The sequence below is a fragment of the Branchiostoma lanceolatum genome, chromosome 1 (assembly GCF_035083965.1).
Source record: "Branchiostoma lanceolatum isolate klBraLanc5 chromosome 1, klBraLanc5.hap2, whole genome shotgun sequence".
NCBI classification, from domain to species: Eukaryota; Metazoa; Chordata; class Leptocardii; order Amphioxiformes; family Branchiostomatidae; genus Branchiostoma; species Branchiostoma lanceolatum.
The window spans coordinates 6534544-6552297 of record NC_089722.1 but is presented as its reverse complement, the minus strand read 5'-3'; the positions used below and the strand labels follow the sequence as shown (position 1 = coordinate 6552297).

Below are 17754 nucleotides of genomic sequence, written 5' to 3'. Positions count from 1 at the left end.
TTAACTATGGAAGTGTAGGTGATGCTGTTTGAACGGACGCTAGGACGGTTGCCATTAATATTTAACAGACTAGGGTTTCGGTTCCGTTCATTCGTTCTGACGTGGCAGTTCGAAACCCTTACAAATTAAAGGTGCACAAAAATCATTGAGGTTCACACACAAGGCTGGGTGCGGACGTACGTTTCTTCTCGCTTGAACCAGTCTCGGTAAGTGTAGTTGAATTTCGCTGATTATACGATACGATGATCTCGCTGACTTTACTTATAAGGGGTTCATACGTCTTTTAAAGGCTGTGTGAACGCTGTGCTGAGGGCACGGTACTATACTATACTATACGCGTGGCCACCTGTCTACTGTGACCATTTTACTTTCAGCCTACCATTATGCTGTATTGTACAGTTATTGTATACGTACATTCAAACCCCGTACTTATGCGCATTCTATTACACTGTACATTTGTTCTCATTGTTATCCTGTTGTTGTTAGCCTGGCGCATACGTAACTGGAAAACTCTGCCACGTACGTGTGGCGACAGTGTTGTGATAGTTTCACTTCCGCTTTTCTGTCTCACCGGTGACAATTACAACTACGATCCTCCGTGACTTTCCTGTCACTCAACATTCCACGTGCATATGTGTGCATGTGTGTGTGTGTGTGTGTGTGTGTATCACGGTGTGCGTGCGCGTGTGTATGTGGGTGTGCGTGCGTGTACACTTGTGTACATGCGTGTGTGTGTGTGTGTGTGCATCATGTGTATGTGTGTATGTGCCGTGTGCATGCGTGTGTGTGTACATGTGTGTGTATTTGTATTTGTGTGTGCGCGTGCGCACGTGTGTACGTCGTGTGTATGTGTCACGGTGTGTGTGTGTGCGTTCGCGTTTATAATAGCTTTACAAATATATGTAAATCAGAAATCCAATCGATCATAAAGGAAAATGATTTGACTCTCCAAACCTTCAAAAGTGAGCTAGGCTCAAAATTACATTTCTGACGTTTCACTAATTTCAACTCGTTGTTCTGTGAAAAATTTGAAAACATTCTAAATTGATTGGATTAACATTTATTACATCAAATCATTGTTAATAATTTGTTGCTCACATACATGTATCTACGATTTCCGGGTGGGGTAATCACAGAAGACTAACATTATACATTATTTTTGTCGCTACAGGTGGCGAAAATAAGTATACGTAAGGCATGGCTTTCTTCGTGATTTTCCTGGTCATGGCGTTGGTCTTCATGGTCCTGTTCTTCAAGTTTCCACGTTTCCTTGAAAGAATAGTGGACATCTTTAGAGGTTCGGACGTCTCAAGAAGAAGGAGAGGAAGCTTCCGACGGCATGCGCATGGAAGAGGAAAATATGAAAGCAGCAGTAGACCACGAAGAGGAAGTAGAGGTTGGAATAACGTTCAGACTTGCGCCGTTATCGTATTCACAATCGTGGTGGGCTGTGTTATCCTGAGAATCATCGACTTTGGCATGAAGCTTCTTGAGTTGATACAACAAATTGTCGCGCCGACTGTCACTGCTACAGAGACGACAGAAGTGGGCGGATGGCTATGGGGCGTGTCACGTGTCATCACAAAGACTGTGCAAAGGCCGCTCTATACTCTTCAAGACGTCTTTGGGTACATCACAGGAACGAATAAACGAGAACTGGAATGACAAACAAGAAGATGAAGACTATCCGGAACACCACATCATCGAGAAAAACACACTCAAACACACCAAGTTACATTTAAGTTTGCGATGATGTAAAATAGACGTGCTCTAAAGCCCCTGTCATACATAGCTATAGCCGATCATGCACCAACTCCCGACCTTCGCCAGATCATGGGTGGGATTTTTTGGTCGTGATCAAGGTCATATTTGGTTGAGAGTTGGTCGGTGAGCGAAGATGCCTACTAGTCTATAAAAGTCGTGGAGCAAAGTCGTGGAAATGTCCTGGATGTGTGACAGGGGCTTAACAAAGGCCACTTCAAGATATAGACAAATCTAGCAATCGTATCTATTTAGATTAGAAGTCACGACTAAAACAATATGTATATATCAGGCCTGGACGGATTGATGTCATTCATATATGAAGGTTTATATAGATAAGATATGATTGACTGTTATGAAAGAATGGCACCATAAATACTATCAGTATCAGAATGACCACCCAATGCCGTTCTTCTCATTGTCGCTAGGTGAATCCTCGGAGGAATGCACTTACGTATTTTTGATTGGCATTCAACCAAGAAGGTTGAATGCCCAGAAAATACAAGATTCTTTCAGTATCTTGGAAGTTTAGTAGGAATTCGAATTCCCTAATCATGTATGATATGCAATCAACTAAACAGAATTGTAAACTAGAGCTCCACGACCTCATACATGTATCTTCGCAAACGTTTCGAGTGACGTATCTTAATCACATTGATTATGCAAATAATGTCCTCATTTGCGTGAATCTTATCAGTAGATCACCTTCTCTACCCAAATAACACAAGTTGTTCAAAGTATGAAAGTTTTATCTTTGGAAAGAAGTTATGTACATGAGGCCCTCATTTGCATGATTTGTGTCTGATGATGTCCAGATTTCCAAATGCTGCAAGATTGCAATTCTCACCAATTACCACTATGGAATTATATCCTGTTCTCATTGATTATGCAAATTTTGCCTTCCTTTGTATTCTTGATTCAGTCGATATTTTTCTTTCTTGGTTTCATATGTCACATGTTTGAGAGCTTATCAGTGATAAGTTCGCTCATCAGACCTACATGGCGGCGAAACGCAAAACATGTAGTTTTTATTGTTAAAATGCCTGGTAAAAATAAGCATAAATCAAGACCGGCAAATAGTCGAGAAATGTCATTCCTTGATATGCTCGGAGACCTATGTAACTATAGGTGAGGTAATTTGTTTGCACAGTCGAGAATGTGTGGCAAAGGCAGGTCTGAAACCTTTGTACAGTCGTGAATAAATAAAGGCCATTGTCGGGTTCACACACAAGGCTGGGTGCAGAAGACAGAACTGACGTTTCTTCTTGCTTTTGACAAGGGAGTCGGTCTCGGTGAGTGTAGTTTAGTATTCTCGCCAAATATACGTACGATTGTGTTTTAATATAGGGGTTACATACGCCTTTTTCGTGGCTGTGTGCATGCTGTACTGAGCTCATGAGGGTGACTATACATACTGCTATGTGTCTTCAGCTTTGCGTACATGTACAGTCAAACCTGCACAAGTGACACAACTTGTGACAGAAGTGACATCAACTAAAGACGACCGGGTCATTGTGTCCGTATCTTTTCATGTACGTCCACTGTATTAGTTTCCCCCCACTGCTCTAAGCAATAAGGATCTTCAAAGGTCACCTACCTATTGTTATCATTTTCAGGGTTGACTGTATATTTTGTACGTGCCTGGGTTGCAGGCATGGTGTTCCACGCGTTATAACCAAAATCTTTATTGACACATCAAAAGTACAACGACATTTGTAAGGTCTGCTACATCTATACATGTACATACAAGCAGGCAAGTGGATACAAATGAATTAACCCATACATAAATGTATATTAATATATATGGGTAATCAACGTGTTGAGTCCAACGTATCATTTACACAATTGGTTCAAGGTTTAGACATTCTTTGATATATTGACCTTGATAAGTTGTATACAGTTGAAGGGTACCCCTAGGATACAGTTGAATTTATCTATCGAATGGGATGTATCAAATTCTTTTGAACGAACGTTTAGAATGATGAACAGCTTTGTGCGATTATCTAGCCTCTACCAGGCTCCGTGGATCGCTGGGAAAATAGTAAAAATTGGCAAAATAGAGTAAATAGTATGCTAAGAGAAGTCGCCTACGGATAGAGGATCCAATAGGCATTCCACGGCTTATTGGACCCCCTATCTGTGGCCAACTGCTCTCAGCATACTATTTACTCTATTTGGCCAATTTCTACTATGTTCCCAGCGATTCGCCGATCCTGGTTGAAGCTACGTTTATCATCACATCGTGCACAATGTGTTCTCACTGTTATCATTGCTGTAGTTAGTCTGTTGAAGTAAGCCACGAAATGGGGAAACCCCTGCCACGTTGCATGCAACAATATCGCGGCTGTGAAAGTTTCGCTTCCGCTTTTCTGTCCCCCCTCGCGATCTTAACATTAGTAACTGCAACTCCTCCTCACTGACCGCTTCTGATACCGTGTCTATGAAATGTAGAAGGATAATTACAATACACCATATAATGAAAGGTGCGCTGTTGTAATTCTTTTATCTCTTTACTAATCAAGTGACTTCATGTTTTGAGCATACAGTAGTGTATCACCAAAGGTAAAGGGGGGTTCCTTCAGTTTCGATGACGTGTACAGGATTCCTTCAGTTTCGATGACGTGTACTGATAGTTTCGCCCCTTCATATCTATTGCCTTTTTCTCCTAGAAGACTCTATCCGTTTTGGGAGAGCGATCGAGACATGGCTGCGTATGCAAGACCGAGGTAACATTTTGATATTTACTCATTATATTGCTAAGAAGCCAAAATGTTCTGTTTGCTTCTCGACTGTGGTCAGAAGAGGTTATGTACCCGTAGTGGCCATATACCCCCGTGGTTTTGTGCTGTTAAGGCCAGACATTAGCTAGTTAGTGAATTGTGGTGGTTGTTTCTTTGTCGGGCCGTTAGTTACCGTATTGGCACATTTCGCTCTATATTCAACCTCGGTATTCTGTTTTATAGCATGCAAACTGCCGATTACTTCGTCGGACTGGCTTTGAGCGTCTTCTTAGCCTTGGTTCTAGTGGCTGTGACCCGGTGGATGGAAGATTGGCGGCAGGCCTATGCTTTCAGCATAGTGGCGGATATCGTGCTCTACGTACTTCTGAATCCAGAACCATTCCCATGGTGACCGTTGTAACTAAAAATTTCCTGACCACAGTGACCTAGGGAAAGAGCGCCAGGTGTTATCTGTGGCACTGTGAACTAATAAGTTTTGAGAAGTACAGAGTAAGATATGCAAAAGCTTTCTGGCGTATTGACACAACAACCAACATCGATGTCGTGTGTCGAGAGCATGGCATGGATTGACCTGAATTGGATTGGATTGGATTGCGCAGAAAAGGAGAGCCAGGAAGGAACAGGTCAACCCCATAGAGCACGACCCTGATCCAATGTGAACACTGTGACCGAGGGTTCAAGGCCAAACCAGCCACATGAGGACACATGCGACCCAACCAAATGATCGATGACGTACAGCGGTCTTCGTCAGATTGACGGACGAACCACCATGGATTGACCTTGACCGTAGTGCAGAGTTCAATGCTGTATAACACTAATTCACTGAGATATCGTAGATCAACTGCGATGCACAGTTTTTGACTTTGATGACTTACCAATCTTGTACTACGCACCCTTCTGTCCCTACAAATATATGTCGCCGTCTTTATTCTAATATTGTCCACGGTATATAATTGGCTGCCATAAAGACCCTATATCCAATAAGGCGACACGTAATCAACAAGTTTAATTCTCTATGATCTTGCTGTTTACTACAAATCCATGCTTACATTGTATCACGAATGTTTTGCAAACAATCCTATATGATGTTCCATTGTATTGCATTATCTTACTCGAATTTGTACTGTATATCATGCATGTAATACATGTACCTGGACATTATCCGGCTTTTGTGATTTGAGCCTGTCGTTCAATATAGATATGCCATAGCAAGAGACCAGTCGTAGTTAATCTCCAAGCAGACCTTTCAGTGGCTATAAGACCGTATCCAACTGGCTAAGGAAGCTTTCGTCGCCGCCCAAGCGGATATAAAAAGGTGGATGTAAAAACCCGGTTTGCCAGTTGGATACGGTCTTTGACGCCGAAAGATAGCACGCTGGCAGAAACGAAATGTGCATACGGCAATTAGCCTGCTATTTAAACCTATTATATCTGCCGATTCTCTTTCGTGCTATTTGGTCAACGTTGCATCAGAGTAACACCGTTGCATAAGATATGTCTTTGGACACATCTAATGAGCCTATATACGAGACATTAGCCTTAAATACGCCGACGTGCTTCGAAAGATCTGCCTGGAGATTAGTCGTACTTACAAACTTAGTTAGATTGTTGCAGTACATCCAAAAGCCGGATTGAGGCGTTCACCGAAGTTTCGGTGACTCACAGTTCCGCATTTCTGTCTGGTACTCCACCAAGAAGAGCGGACAGCACCACACGCTCTTTTACATGCTGTCCGAAGACACAGCGCGAGATTGAGATACTTCAAACACGATCTCAAAGAACAGGTGACACGTTGTTATTGCTATCCCTTTATCATGAGAAGTTTCATGTTTCGCGCTTCCTATAAGTGAGCGGTTATCTTCGGACTTGATCGTATGTAGCCTTAAGTTCTAGCTAGTCTCAAATCAGATCAATGGGGAAAGAAGACTGTGAAGTGTTATGGAGAATAGTACGGTTACTCTTTTTAATGCCTGATTCAAGGAAATGTACGTAAGAAAATGAAATGTTCGTGTTCTTTCGCGGGAACACATTGCTGCTGTGGTGTATCACGGCGATTGTCACCGGCATACCATGTTGTTAAGGTGGGGTCGCTTTAGTGGGACGATTCTTATTGTAGTAGGATTTTCAGAGTGAGCAGGCGAAAACCGACTGTCCCCTAAGAAGGATTCATGTACGACAACCTCGAGCTCTTCAGTCACAAGATTTGAATTTTGTACGACATATCAAAGCTGACTGTCTCAAGAATGTACTGTCGTGATTTAGTAGTAAACACAAAAGTTCAGTTACAAACACACAGAAACAAACAATGTTTTCATATTTTTACAGTGCAAATTGCACAATCTAAGGAAGGTTTCAAATGGCTTGGAACAAAAATGAGAATATAAGCGAGAGCTTTTTTTCCCAGTCCGGACTTCTTTTCAGACATTTAGGTTTTCTTGGACTTTAACATTATGTCCAGTCCAGTTCAGGCCCGGGGTTTAGGTATGCACTAGTCGTGAACCTGTTGTACGAGTGTGTCACGGAGCCTTATCGTTGATGACGTACATGTATGTAGACTAGCTTAGTCGGTCATGTGTAAATGTTTGTGTAGTGCCACCTTTTGTAAGCTTATCCACTAATTCAAAGGATTCTTTGAAGGTGTGTCTTCTGGAATTCCATGTCCATGTATGCATATGTCCAAACACGTTAGACCTTAGCACCTCTGGCAGGGAAACATCTTGGGTAGGATTTCGTTAGCCTGGGAACGAACTTCCGTAGTTATAGCTGGCACTCCCATTTTGCTTGCTTGCCATGGAGTCTCCGTGGTAAGCAAGCGAGTAAGAAGTGATTTTTAAACAAGCTGGCCAACATGTCAACGGCTGGTTGGGTGGTGTAAGTGTGATGACGATGTGTGACCCAAATAATTAGTCACCTTGGTGACTGGAATTGGACTAATGTTAATAAGACAGGAGTAAGATGCACACTGCTTATATATGTCAAACTGGATGTCAATGATAACTAAATAGTTTGTTTATGATGATGTAGAGTAAACTTCATGTTTGGAGCAGTGTATCACTAAAGGTAAAGGGGGGTTTCTTCAGTTTCGATGACGTGTACTGAGAGTTATCCCCTTTTTATATCTATTGTATTTTATCCAATTTCTGTTGGTCCCCTAGCTTGCAGGCCTGGTCCAGTGGTCCCTTAGGATTATTTTCCCCAATTGACCCAAGAATCAAAGATCATGATTATAATGGCCATCTGTCTACTGTAAACACTTTATTTCAGCCTATTTTGTCACCATTGAGTAGCAAGTGGCGGGAGTGGACGTAGTACCTTGGAAAAACCCTGCCACGTACGTGTTGCGACAGTGTTGTAAAAGTTTCACTTCCGCTTTTCTGTCTCGCCGGGGACCTCTACAATTAGAGTTTGGAGACCTCATATGAGGCTCCATGAAATATGCACTTATAGATTTTATTCAAATGACTTTTAACATAAATACACTCTATGAACGATGATAATGGGTGGGTACCGGTACAGAAAATTCAGGTGAAGGTCCGTTTCAGAGAACCTGGACCTGATTATAGAACTATCAGAAGTACAGTGTAGTACTATATAATATTTTGGAGAGCGAGACATATTTGCATTATCTATGCATTGTAACATATTACACATGTTACAGGTATGAGGTTCCCACAATTTACCAATAAGGAATTGCGGCATTTTCGTATTAAGAATGCAATTTATGTCTAATTTGCATTTTTCATATCTATTGATGTTACACCTGCACTCAATTACATTTATTACATCAAGTCCTATTGTGGAAAAGACTTGAACCATAGAATTTCTTCATTACTTATGCAAGTCCTCATTTGCATCATTTGCATGTAATTGCGTACTTAATATCCTTTTGGTTGTTACAGGTGAAAAAAACAACAAGTACAACGACATCGACATGGATATCCTTGTTCTCGGTCTCTTTGCAATATTCCTGATCGTGTTGTTATTTACCGTAGGGAGTATTTTGAGAAGCATGAATGGCAGCCAAGCCAGTGCCTTTGCTGCAATCATAATTGTAGTGTGTTGCATTCCCCTTGGAATGATATACAAAGACGCCCAGATGGTGGAATTGGAACACAAAAAAGAGGAATACAGAAGCAGGATGCTGGAGGCCATGCAACACATCCTTACAGCGACAGACACTTACATAGAAGAGATCAAAGAAAGCGGCTGGTTTTGGGGAGAGCGACGTGTCACCACACGTACAACACAGAAGCTGCGGTACAATGCTGAACAAGTCCGTGCTTATATTGCCCTTGCTGAAAGAAATGACGAACGAGAAATTGAATGGCAACAAGATGAGGACTGACTCGAGTGTAATTTTACTCGGCCACAATTCCACAAACCGAACGAAGTCGCTCTTTTAATAAACGGAAGGCTGTCGGTTTTAGTCATACCATCGCCATGTATATATATACGTTGCTATAGACCACGAAAGTCGCCACTATGGCGAAACCGTAGGCTTCGCTATAATCCATCCACCGGTTCACAGTCACTACACCCGCGGCTGTGAAGGTGCAAAAGGTCAAGCCGATGATGTAATCGATGAAATTCCTCCTATGAAAAAATAAGACGGCTGAATATACAGCAAAACGTTCCAATACGGTACCAACGCGACACGTGACCAAGCAACACATTCAGTTGGCTTTTACAGCATAAACAGTACAGTACGCGGCCACATCATAACCACACCCGTCAGCCGAGAAGCAAACAATATTTCCTAGCAAAAAAAGACTGACAAACAACTAAATGTTACCATGGTATGATTTTGAGTTTATCTAAATTGCAACAAGACAATACGATGTACCACCCATGCAGCATTGCTGATGTCCGGTACAATGTGTGAATATTTTGTGCAAATTTCTATGTTATTCAACAATAGTGTTATCGTTTATGTAATTTCAGGAAATTCTTAATTTTGATGTCATTGTATCTTATGCAATTCAGGCCACTTCAAGATATAGACTAATCCAGCAATCCTATCCATTTAGATTGGAAGTCACGACTAAAACGATATGTATATATCAGGCCTGGACGGGTGGATATCAGTCATATACTTCCGTATTTCTGATTGACATTAACCAAGAAGGTTGAATGCCCAGAAAATACAAGATTCTTTTAGTATCTTGGAAGTTTAGTAGGAATTCGAATTCCCTAATCATCTATGATATGCAATCAACTAAACAGAATTGTAAACTAGAGCTCCACGACCTCATACATGTACCTTCGCAAAACGTTTCGAGTGACGTATCTTAATCACATTGATTATGCAAATAATGTCCTCACAGTATGAAAGATTTATCTTAGGAAAGAGGTTATGTAAATAAGGCCCTCATTTGCATGATTTGTGTCGATGATGTCCAGATTTCCAAATGCTGCAAGATTGCAATTCTCACGATTGACCACTATGGAATTATAGCCTGTTCTCATTGATGATGCAAATTTAGCCTTCCTTTGCATACTTGATTCAATCGATATTTTCTCTCTTGGTTTCATATGTTTGAGAGCTTATCAGTGACAAGTTCGCTCATCAGACCTACAGGGCGGCGAAACACAAAACAGGTAGTTTTTATTGTTAAAATACCCGGTAAATATAAGTATAAATCAACTAATAATGTAACTATAGGTGAGGTAAGTTGTTTGCACAGTAGAGAATGTGTGGCAAAGGCAGGTCTGAAACCTTTGTACAGTCGTGAATAAATAAAGGCCATTGTGAGGTTCACACACAAGGTTGGGTGCAGAAGACGTTTCTTCTTGCTTTTGACAAAGAGTCGGTGTCGGTGAGTGTAGTTTAGTATTCTCGCCAAATATACGTACGATTGTGTTTTAATATAGGGGTTACATACGCTTTTTTTCATGGCTGTGTGCATGCTGTACTGAGCTCATGAGGGATACTATACATACTGCTATATGGGTCCTGCTATGTACAGTCAAACCTGCATAGTTGACACAAATTCTACATAAACTAAAGACGACCGGGGCATTGTGTCTATCTTTTGCTGTACGTCTCTCTATTAGTTTCCCCACTGAATAAGAATCTTCAAAAGCCACCTGCCTATTGTGATCATTTTCAGGGATGACTGTATATTTCGTACGTGCCTAGGTTTCAGGCATGTTGTTCCGCGCGTTACAACTAAAATCTTTATTGACACAACAAAAGTACAACGACATTTGTAAGGTCTGCTACATCTATACATGTACATACAAGCAGGCAAGTGGATACAAATGAATTAACCCATACATAAATGTATATTAATAGACATGAGTAATCAACGTGTTGAGTCCAACGTATCATTTACACAATTGGTTCAAGGTTTAGACATTCTTTGATATATTGACCTTGATAAGTTGTATACAGTTGAAGGGTACCCCTAGGATACAGTTGAATTTATCTATCGAATGGGATGTATCAAATTCTTTTGAACGAACGTTTAGAATGATGAACAGCTTTGTGCGATTATCTAGCCTCTACCAGGCTCCGTGGATCGCTGGGAAAATAGTAGAAATTGGCAAAATAGATTAAATAGTATGCTAAGAGAAGTCGCCTACGGATAGAGGATCCAATAGGCATTCCACGGCTTATTGGACCCCCTATCTGTGGCCAGCTGCTCTCAGCATACTATTTACTCTATTTGGCCAATTTCTACTATGTTCCCAGCGATTCGCCGATCCTGGTTGAAGCTACGTTTATCATCACATCGTGCACAATGTGTTCTCACTGTTATCATTGCTGTAGTTAGTCTGTTGAAGTAAGCCACGAAATGGGGAAACCCCTGCCACGTTGCATGCAACAATATCGCGGCTGTGAAAGTTTCCCTTCCGCTTTTCTGTACCCCCTCGCGATCTTAACATTAGTAACTGCAACTCCTCCTCACTGACCGCTTCTGATACCGTGTCTATGAAATGTAGAAGGATAATTACAATACACCATATAATGAAAGGTGCGCTGTTGTAATTCTTTTATCTCTTTACTAATCAAGTGACTTCATGTTTTGAGCATACAGTAGTGTATCACCAAAGGTAAAGGGGGGTTTCTTCAGTTTCGATGACGTGTACAGGATTCCTTCAGTTTCGATGACGTGTACTGATAGTTTCGCCCCTTCATATCTATTGCCTTTTTCTCCTAGAAGACTCTATCCGTTTTGGGAGAGCGATCGAGACATGGCTGCGTATGCAAGACCGAGGTAACATTTTGATATTTACTCATTATATTGCTAAGAAGCCAAAATGTTCTGTTTGCTTCTCGACTGTGGTCAGAAGAGGTTATGTACCCGTAGTGGCCATATACCCCCGTGGTTTTGTGCTGTTAAGGCCAGACATTAGCTAGTTAGTGAATTGTGGTGGTTGTTTCTTTGTCGGGCCGTTAGTTACCGTATTGGCACATTTCGCTCTATATTCAACCTCGGTATTCTGTTTTATAGCATGCAAACTGCCGATTACTTCGTCGGACTGGCTTTGAGCGTCTTCTTAGCCTTGGTTCTAGTGGCTGTGACCCGGTGGATGGAAGATTGGCGGCAGGCCTATGCTTTCAGCATAGTGGCGGATATCGTGCTCTACGTACTTCTGAATCCAGAACCATTCCCATGGTGACCGTTGTAACTAAAAATTTCCTGACCACAGTGACCTAGGGAAAGAGCGCCAGGTGTTATCTGTGGCACTGTGAACTAATAAGTTTTGAGAAGTACAGAGTAAGATATGTAAAAGCTTTCTGGCGTATTGACACAACAACCAACATCGATGTCGTGTGTCGAGAGCATGGCATGGATTGACCTGAATTGGATTGGATTGGATTGCGCAGAAAAGGAGAGCCAGGAAGGAACAGGTCAACCCCATAGAGCACGACCCTGATCCAATGTGAACACTGTGACCGAGGGTTCAAGGCCAAACCAGCCACATGAGGACACATGCGACCCAACCAAATGATCGATGACGTACAGCGGTCTTCGTCAGATTGACGGACGAACCACCATGGATTGACCTTGACCGTAGTGCAGAGTTCAATGCTGTATAACACTAATTCACTGAGATATCGTAGATCAACTGCGATGCACAGTTTTTGACTTTGATGACTTACCAATCTTGTACTACGCACCCTTCTGTCCCTACAAATATATGTCGCCGTCTTTATTCTAATATTGTCCACGGTATATAATTGGCTGCCATAAAGACCCTATATCCAATAAGGCGACACGTAATCAACAAGTTTAATTCTCTATGATCTTGTTGTTTACTACAAATCCATGCTTACATTGTATCACGAATGTTTTGCAAACAATCCTATATGATGTTCCATTGTATTGCATTATCTTACTCGAATTTGTACTGTATATCATGCATGTAATACATGTACCTGGACATTATCCGGCTTTTGTGATTTGAGCCTGTCGTTCAATATAGATATGGCATATGCCATAGCAAGAGACCAGTCGTAGTTAATCTCCAAGCAGACCTTTCAGTGGCTATAAGACCGTATCCAACTGGCTAAGGAAGCTTTCGTCGCCGCCCAAGCGGATATAAAAAGGTGGATGTAAAAACCCGGTTTGCCAGTTGGATACGGTCTTTGACGCCGAAAGATAGCACGCTGGCAGAAACGAAATGTGCATACGGCAATTAGCCTGCTATTTAAACCTATTATATCTGCCGATTCTCTTTCGTGCTATTTGGTCAACGTTGCATCAGAGTAACACCGTTGCATAGGATATGTCTTTGGACACATCTAATGAGCCTATATACGAGACATTAGCCTTAAATACGCGAACATGACCTTAAACGCTTACGTTCTGCCGACGTGCTTCGAAAGATCTGCCTGGAGATTAGTCGTACTTACAAACTTAGTTAGATTGTTGCAGTACATCCAAAAGCCGGATGGAGGCGTTCACCGAAGTTTCGATGACTCACATTCCGCATTTCTGTCTGGTTCTCCACCCAGAAGAGCGGACAGCACCACACGCTCTTTTACATGCTGTCCGAAGACACAGCGCGAGATTGAGATACTTTTTTACACGATCTCAAAGAACACGTTATCATTTGTCTTTATCATGATAGGTTACGGTATATATTACGTTGATTGACTGAACGGTAATGATTTGATCGCAAGTGTTTCAGTGCAGTTTTCTTGCCGTCTAATCTCAAACCAGACCTTGGAAGAGAAGACCGTGACGTTTCAAGCAAAAAGGGCTACAAGTTTAAGAAAAAACGGGGGTAGTTAAGGAGACTAATGCGATATTCCTTTTCAACGTCTACTTGAAGAATACTATTGGACCTGTTCGTGTTCGTTTACGGGCACACCTGAATGTCGGCGGTGCATGACGCTGACTTTATAGAGTAGAGCTTATAGTTACCATGTTTCTTTGTAAAGACGAGGCCACATTAGTCAAACGATTCCTTCTGTCGTGGGATTTTCAGAGAGGGTAGAACAAAACTGATCTGTCGACAATAATCTACGACAAGCTTTTCCATCACAAGACTATTGTGCGACATATTCACGACTGCCCCAGACTCCAATATCCTGTCGTAAACCTATCGTACCTGGGACGACTGCGACACAGACCATTAGCGTTGGTAACGTAGGTTAGCTTAGTCAGCCATGTGTAAAATTTAATTATGTTTGCGCGGTGCCGTCAAAAGTCAAAGGCTTTTGTGCAGCTAGGTGTGTCTTCTGGAATTCCATGTACATGTATGCATATGTCCAAATACGTTGGACAGGGAAACAACCTCTGGCAGGGAAACAACTAACTTTCTTAGTTACCGCTGGCACTCCCATTTCGATCGCTTGGAGTCTCCGTGGTAAGCAAGCGAGTAAGAAATGCTTTAAAACAAGCTGGCCCGGGGCCAACATGTTAACGGCTGGTTGGGTGGTGTAAGTGTGATGACGACATGTGACCCAAACAATTGGTCACCTTAGTGACTTGAATTGGACTGATGCTAATAAGACTGGACTTGTGCACACTGCTTATAACATTAGTTGTGTCAAAGTGGATGTCAATGATATTCATCTAGTTTGTTTGTGATGGTGTATAGTTAACTTCATGTTTGGAGCCTACAGTAGTGTATCACTAAAGGTAAAGGTGAATTCCTTCAGTTTCGATGACGTGTACAGGGCGTTCCTTCAGTTTCGATGACGTATACATGGGGTTCCTTCAGTTTCGATGACGTGTACTGTTCTCCTAGCCTGCCATTGAAGACCAGGTAACGCTACACAGTCTATCACACCGTTTTGGAAGAGCGACGAGACCCGGCTGTGTATGCAAGACCAAGGTATTCATTACGATATTCGTCATTATTTTGCTGAGAAGCTAGCTAGGATGTTCTGTTTCTCGATTGTCAGGAGATGTTATGCCGTGGCTGTATACCCCTGTGCTTTTGTGCTGTGAGAGCCAGACACTAGTACTGAATACCCAGGTAGTGAAGTGTGGTGGTTGTTTCTTTCTCGCGCCAGTACCGTATTGGCACATTTCGCTTTATATTCAACCTCGTTATTCTGTTTTATAGCATGGATGCTGCCGAATACTTCGTCAGATTATTTTTGAGCGTCTTGGTGACCGCGGTTCTATTTGCTGTGACCCGGAAGATGGGATATTACGAGGCATATGCTTCAAACATTGCGGCGACTATCGTGATCTACTTGTTTACGCAGCCACCACCAGTGTGACCCAAGGTTTCTGCCACCTCGACACAACAATTAACCTTAACCCGCACCGTGTGTAAAGAGCATAACATGTAGAGCAGAATTCAATGCTGTGTCAGTGTTATAGGATATTCAGTAGTACTGAGTCATCGGATATTAACTGTGATGCACAATATGTTACTTTGAAAGTTTGATGACTTAATAATCTCGCACTTCGCATCCTTCTGCTGCTGGAAATACATGCCACCGTCTTTGGTCTAATATTGGCGATCCGTCAATGGTAACGGACTAAAATAAAGATCATACATTTCCTTTAATCATCCAAGTTTTATTTTCCATGATCTTGTTGTTTACTACAGATCCGTGCTTATCACAACAGTTTTGCAAACAATTCTAGATCGATGATATACTGTATTCCATTTTATTTCATTATCTTACTCAATAAGAATTTGTACTATCTGTGTTTGTTCTGCGTACGCGTGTGGTACATGTATATAGTACAGGAATTTACTCTTGGTTTCGATGACATGCAAAGAGGAGTTCACTTCCGTATTTCTGGCTGGTATTTGACCAAGAAGGCCAATAGCTCTTCTAGCATGTGATTGAAGTTAAGCAGGAATTCCCAGACTATGTATGATATACTAGGGTTAATGACCTGCCCTGAGGTGTATACGGTGTCATAAGGCATGTTCGGTTCCATTAACCATCGATTTAACAACCAAGTCTAAGAAGATTCACTATATATAGAATTTGAATCTGGTCTTGAATGTACTCTTGGCTCCTAGGACAGAATGTATTTTTAGTAAAAGTCGCTTGGAGTCTGTTTCACCGTAAATGCGGCTTGCACTTGATCCTACGTTTTAATTTGCAAAGTTTGCTAACTCGCAATGAGAATAGAAACTCGTAGACATCTGTATAGCGTGGTTATTGTTATAGAAGTAGATATATCTGTATTGTGTGGTTATTATTATAGAAGTAGACATATCTGTTTTGCGTGGGAATTGCGAAAGAAATACACACATAGCATATGTGTCAGAAGGAACTATTACACTACTATTGAATGACATCACGTTTAGAAAGCCGTCTGTTTTAGGTATTAGTGTTTGTTGTTCGTATTACAATGTATGTCACGCTTTATCAAACGTTCTTGGTTATACGGCACTGTGTGAATCTGATGATTATCCCTTCTATATCAGTTGCTTACCCACATGCAAAAAAATAAAAACTTGCACCATCGAAAATCACATTACACTGTCTGATTCACTCATAAGCAAGCTGTGATATTTATCCATCGCCACTCCCATGACAGAGGTGACTTTTCAACTTTGACATTTCAATAGTTTGGCTCACAATGAGCAGACAAGTTGGACGTCATTTCATGCAGAAGTGATTCATGGCGGACCAGAACTGACAAATTTCTAACATTGCCGTTCGATTTGAGCCGCACAGGTGGGAATATATTCACTATACAAATGTAGATCTCTGAAGGTTTGCTACGCTACGTAGAAAGTTATTACACGTAGTTTGTTCATATTATAAAGCATGTGCTGCACTGACCACCAACTTTCACTAAGACCGTAGAGCAGTTACGCTAAGAAGCAGGGATGCTTCTTCTGATGTTCAACTACAACACACCACAGATTGAATGTTACAATTTTTTCCATCTTATTTGGGTGCAAAAATACATACACGTGTCAAGGTGGGGTAACTAGTGAGGTAAGTGATGAACGTGACCAGATTACTAAGTGATTTTAGTCAGTGTATTTGGTATGTTAATTTGGGTGAACGACATAAACTTTCCTGACATAAACGTTTTTCCTGTTCCTGACGCCATGGAGGCACAAACAAACAAAACAAATTAAGGTACCGGTCACTTACACAGTTACAGTGAAGGTGTTGCAGACTTCCCCACGGCGATTGTTCAACTTCTCGGGTCCAGGTTCTTTGGCTGAGGGGCCGTATCTGCTTGGGAACCGTATCTGCTTGAAGCCCAGTATCTGCTTGGGATCCTGTAACCGCGCGCTATGTGGATTATAAGAAGCGGCTACAGGCCCCCCAGCCAAAGAACCTGGCCCCGATAAGCTGAAAAATCGCCATGGGGAAGCCTGCAGTGGAGGCTAGGTAGTGTAAGGCATTAGACAGCTAGTGAGGTGCACGTGTGGTATAGTTAATGTTAGAATACGGTATTCTTTAACGCGCTGTTACCATTTCGGCACATTTTGCTGTTTATTCAACCTCGTTATCCCGTTTTACAGGATGACTGTTACCGATTACAGCAAGGGATTGGTCTTGTGGCTCTTCTTAACCGCGGTTGTAGTCACTGTAATCCGGCGTCTGGATTACCGTAAGGCCTACGGTTTCGGCACGGCGGTGGCTTTTGTGCTCTATAGCTACGTACACTTCTATCTGCAGCCAGTGCCAGACGTGCCAGAGTGGACTATGTATGACTGAAATTGTCCTGACGACCGGTGGCAGTCTACCGTTCAGTGAAGAAATTAAAAGAGTGGCTTCGTATCGTATCGTATCGTATCGTATCGTATCGTATCGTATGTGTGGAAGACAACAAGGACTGAATACAGCACTGAATTC

At 41.9% G+C, this 17754-nt stretch overlaps 1 long non-coding RNA gene across 1 annotated transcript; it reads left to right on the top strand.

Moving 5' to 3' along the window:
• Nucleotides 1–6225: 6225 nt before the first annotated feature.
• Nucleotides 6226–9360, top strand: LOC136431312 (uncharacterized). The gene is made up of 2 exons (XR_010755024.1): nucleotides 6226–6286; nucleotides 8402–9360. It is a non-coding gene; the product is annotated as an uncharacterized lncRNA (long non-coding RNA).
• Nucleotides 9361–17754: the final 8394 nt, after the last annotated feature.